This window comes from Alosa pseudoharengus, unplaced genomic scaffold, assembly GCF_046254945.1.
Source record: "Alosa pseudoharengus isolate Yale_2024_CS ecotype anadromous, Long Island Sound unplaced genomic scaffold, YU_APseudo_1.1 YU_APseudo_1.1_scf_21, whole genome shotgun sequence".
NCBI classification, from domain to species: domain Eukaryota; kingdom Metazoa; phylum Chordata; class Actinopteri; order Clupeiformes; family Clupeidae; genus Alosa; species Alosa pseudoharengus.
In genome coordinates this window covers 31,072,279-31,077,517 of record NW_027468674.1, presented here as the reverse complement: position 1 = coordinate 31,077,517, position 5,239 = coordinate 31,072,279, and the positions used below count along the sequence as shown (strand labels likewise).

Sequence of the window (5,239 nt, the reverse complement as noted above, 5' to 3'; positions counted from 1 at the left end):
AGTGGGTAAGTGAGAAGGTGGTTGATGAGTAAGTGAGATGAGATGAGATGAGATGGGGTGAGATGAGATGAGATGAGATGAGATGAGATGGGGTGAGATGAGATGAGATGAGATGAGATTAGATGAGGTGAGATGGGGTGAGATGAGATGAGATTAGATGAGGTGAGATGGGGTGAGATGAGATGAGATGGGGTGAGATGAGATGAGATGGGGTGAGATGAGATGAGATGAGATGGGATGAGATGAGATGAGATTAGATGAGGTGAGTGAGTGAGTGAGTGAGTGATTGGTCCATGGATGATATGCTGTAAATCTGAATAGAGCCCCTGGCTGGGGTGCTGCACTGTAGGGGTATCTTGCTGCATGTGAGAATCCACCAAATGAGCAATGGTTTTCTGCAGGTGTGTGTGTGTGTGTTTGTGTGTGTGTGTGTGTGTGTGTGCATGAAAATTGTGTGTAGGTTTCTGGTGTGCTGTTTGGCTTGCTGTGCGTGTGACATTGTGGGTGACCTGTATATTAGTGTAACATGTGTTTGTGTGTGTGTGTGTGTGTTAGTGTGTGTGTGTGTGAGAGAGAGAGAGAGAGAGAGAGAATGAGAGAGAGAGGTGAGTGTGTGTGTGAGAGTGAGTGAGTGAGAGGAACCCCACCTCTTATTAATACATTTTTCCCTTTCCTTGGAGAAAGAGAGAAAAACGCCCAGGAGAGGAATGCAGACCAGACCTTACCCTCATTAGCACACACACACACACACACACACACACACACACACACACACACACACACACACACACACACACACACACACACACACACACACACACACACACACACACACACTCACACACACACACACACACACACACACACACACACACACACACACACACACACACTTGTTGTGTCAGAGTAGTAACCTTTTCCACAGGGTCATTAAATCAATACGCTTTCAAGACATGGAAACACAAGAATTTCTGGGATGCAGTCTAAATGGTTATAATCTTGTAATCATCGTGTGTGTGTGTGTGTGTGTGTGTGTGTGTGTGTGTGTGTGTGTGTGTGTGTGTGTGTGTGTGTGTGTGTGTGTGTGTGTGTGTGTGTGTGTGTGTGTGTGTGTGTGTGTGTGTGTGTGTGTGTGTGTCTCTGTCTGAAGTTCAGGTTGTTAGTGCTGTCACCAGGTGAGTGCCAGTACATCTCCAAAGGTCAAGTGAGTGATTGATCATCCAAAATACAGTCACCCAATATACAAACATGCACTCACACACACACACACACACACACATACACACTCACACACACACACACACACACACACACACACACACACACACACTCACACACATACACACAAAGCTTTGATCTCATGCGGGAAGCTTTAAATAGTTTTATTAAGTGTTTCAATACTGAAATTATCTCTCTCTCTCTCTCTCTCTCACACACACACACACACACACACACACACATAGACACACACACACACACACACACACACACACACACACTCACACACACACACACATGCATATGGGTGAAGTAGCCTCAGATATTTCTTGACAGTTAGAGCCACATTCCCTAAAAGTGCAGAGCTGCTGATGTTTAGCTGATGTTTTCCCTGGCCTCCTCTCCTCCTCCGTCTGTCCTTCTCTCTCCCTCCTTCCCTCTCTCTTTCCCTCTCTCCTCCCCTGCACTCTGGAGCGTACAGCATTATCCTTGCTCTTCTACAGGGCCTTATTTCCTTGGGCCAGCAAAAGAACATAAATGCAGACACACACACACACACACACACACACACACACACATTTACGACTGTCACCTGCTATTTTATCACCCCTGACCTCTGCTGTGTGACCACATGCCGTCAAGCTGCCTTTAAGATTTGGGAAACACACACACATACAGAGAGAGAGGTGGGGGGGACAGCACACTCTAATTTCAACTCAAATTTGAATAAGAAACAGCAAATTCAGCCAAATCTGATCAACTTAACTAATAACACCCACACACACACACATCTGGAGCGAATCTCTGATGTGACAATGTGGCGTCAGAGAGAGGTTGGTGTGATTGCGTGGTGTGTATGTGTGTGTAAGAGAGAGAGAGAGAGAGAGATAGGGCTAGAATAGATTCGTGTGTGTGTATGTGTGTGTGTGTGTGTGTGTATTTTTGTGTATGTCTATGAAAGCCACAATCACAGCCTGATGTGGACATGGCCAAACAATGCAGTAGCCATGGGCATGTTGACCAAGCGGGTTCCTGCGGAACACTCCATCTTTTGATAAAAATGGACCAAACAAATCTCCCACAGATGTCCTGTCAGCTTCTCTTTCACTGTGTCATGTCCCACGATTCCCGACGCTGTGCTGTGGACAGTGGACATTTGTCCCTCTGTGCCAGCACGACCGGACCATGCAATAACAATCTCTCATGGAACAGGAGACGAGAGTGCCGTGGTCAGCGTGACGCTCTGCTCTTTATTATCTGATCATCACCCCTCATCATGGAGAGTCAGAGATGCCCTCCATTCCACTGGACGCCAAGACACCCCGCTAAAAGGTCATCAGGCTGCCCTGTCTCTAGTCGGACGCTCCCGTGTGTGGAGCAGGGCTGGTGGAGTGGCAGTGGGGAAGGGTCCTGGGCACCATGCTGACCTTGGGGTCATGAGGTATGCGCCTAACTAGGCCCTGACCACAACTCTACTGGTGAATTGAGCTGAAAGAGGAGCCAAGTGTGTTGAAATGATGTGGAGTGCGTGCTGTCATTGAAATGTTTTAAAATACACAGAAGTCCAGACATGTCCGGGTAAACATCCAGTCCGCATTACAGTTAAGGGTGACAGGGGTCCTGCATACACACACACACACACACACACACACACACACACACACACACACACACACACACACACACACACACACAGGCAAACTCAAATCCGTTAATATGGGCATACTGCAAGTCAACTGAAGCATTCAAAGATAAGGACTCAATTACAATATCTCTCTCAAGCAGAATGTTTTGAAACCCTTGATACACATATGCACACAAACTCACACATTCTCTCTCTCGCTCTCTCTCTCTCTCAGTCACAGACACACAGAGATACACGCAGATACACACACACTGTCTTTGACCATATTGATAATAGTATGAGAGCTGTCAAACGGACGACATTTGATGCAAGGGAATTCTGACAACATTACAATGTCCACTCAAGCAGTGCAGCAGTGCTGCTCATGACACTTTCTGACACACACATAGACACGCACGGACAAACACCCATACACAAATATGCATGCACACACACACACACACACACATGGGTACCCACACACGCACACACACACACACACACACACACACACACACACACACACACATACACCGGTATGCACGCACACACACACACAAACACACACACCTGTGCATTAATTCTCATTTTTGTAAAGATCAGTCACTCTCCAATGTTGGAACCAGCAGCAGAAAAGATCTGCCTACTGAGAAAAGAACTGTCTACCTAGAGTACATTTCCATACTTGCAATGTGATAGAAGGCATTTTTAATGTGAGAATGTGTGTGTGTGTGTGTGTGTGTGTGTGTGTGTGTGTGTGTGTGTGTGTGTGTGTGCTTCAGAGAAAGAGATAGAGACCTGATGCTGGTAGTGCTGATTCCAGCGATTTCGCTGCTGCGTCCCGGAGCTATTTAAGCCGCTCTAGGCAAAGCTGAGCTGCCAACATCCCCGCGATTACTCACACACAACCTTTCTCTACCACTTATACTCGCACCCCTGTTTCACACAAACTCACACAGTGAGTCTTACATACACCTACACGCACACACACACACACACACACAGCTGTGGAACTCACTTCACTTCATGCGGCAGCCGTCAGAGAAAGAGAAATATAAAGAGTGACGTGCGCATCGGGAGAGCTGGCATGGTAAACTTGCGCAGTGCGGGACATGCGAGGTATTGCTTGGCTTGGCTCCGGGTTCCGGACTCTGGCGAAACGCTCTTGAAGTGCCCATGGGCTCGGTGGTGGAGTGCTTAGTTACCGGTTTAAGACCCTTTTCGTTTTGTTTACTCCGAAGCCGCAAACACGATTTATCTCACAAGGGGATCTTTGATTACACACCTGTCTTTCTGACTTGAGCTGTTTTTATTATTAGACTACCTTGTTGCCATTAGTGTGTAGATTTCAACATTCTAAACATATATTTGTCACAGCTATAAGCGTTTGCGGTTCCTCAGTAGGCTAAACAATTAACATTCAAAGTAGAGATTCAGGCGCGCATGGAACTTACCAAACTGTTCACTGTATGAACTCTTGTGTCTCTCCGGAGGGTCCCTCAAAACAGAAAGCTATGCCCCAAAAAACTAATCAGGTTCTTGAAGATAACGGCTTTTGAACTTCTCCTCCGGGCCTCATCGCGGGCAGTGTTATTTGTTCTGAAGTTCCGCTCTTGAGCAACACAAAAAAACGTTACAATCCGTTATAGTGGAGCGACGGGACTGGAGGCTCTACGTGTGTCTAAGACCACGATACGGATCTAAACTGACTGAGGGGAGTGAGGGGGGAAATGATATGAGGGGGAGTGTGTGTGTGCGTGCGCGTGGATGTGTGGGGGAAGAGAGCTCATAGGTGAGAAACTGCTGCACGCGGACAGCCCGGCGTACATAAAGAGCGTTTCAATCAATACCAGACACAGTCAGAGAGAGAGAGAGAGACAGTGGTAAAGAGAGGGAGAGAGCGAGCTCTCACACGAGACTTGAACTGGTGAATGTTGATGAAAAAACTATGACAGATTAAAATGTACCCCCAAATATGTTCATCAATACTTCAAAGTAATTGAGTAATTGAACTCGAAGTCTTTCTGAACGTCTGCTGAGAACAACGGAAACACCGGCTGTATTTGTGTAAATTCACGCGCAAGCATGCTGCTTTCAGTTCTTTCTCTGGAAACCAGATGGCTCGTGTAATAATGAGAACACACACACACGCACAAAAACACGGAACTTGTTGAAAGTGGGTTGTAGGGACCGGAGGGCATACGCGAAAACTGGACACAGATGCGGTTCTTTATAACCTTATTAATTATTATTAAAAACAATCCTCGCAAGCCACGTCGGAGAGGGCTGGTGGCGCTGATGGGTTCCTGCGCTCGCAGGGGGGCACCTCGTCTTGGAACAAGGCCAAGATCCAAGGCTCACATTGCCCGAAGGAAAAGAATTGGGAATGTTTGTCAT

At 46.9% G+C, this 5,239-nt stretch overlaps 1 protein-coding gene across 1 annotated transcript in view; it reads right to left on the bottom strand.

Annotated features, from left to right (window-relative positions):
• Positions 1 to 4,505, bottom strand: part of ntn2 (netrin 2) — a 37,172-nt gene extending 32,667 nt beyond the window's left edge. The window contains exon 1 of the mRNA XM_076299033.1: positions 4,297 to 4,505. The gene's annotated coding sequence lies outside the window, so the exon portion shown is untranslated. The remainder of the gene's footprint in view (positions 1 to 4,296) is intronic.
• Positions 4,506 to 5,239: the final 734 nt, after the last annotated feature.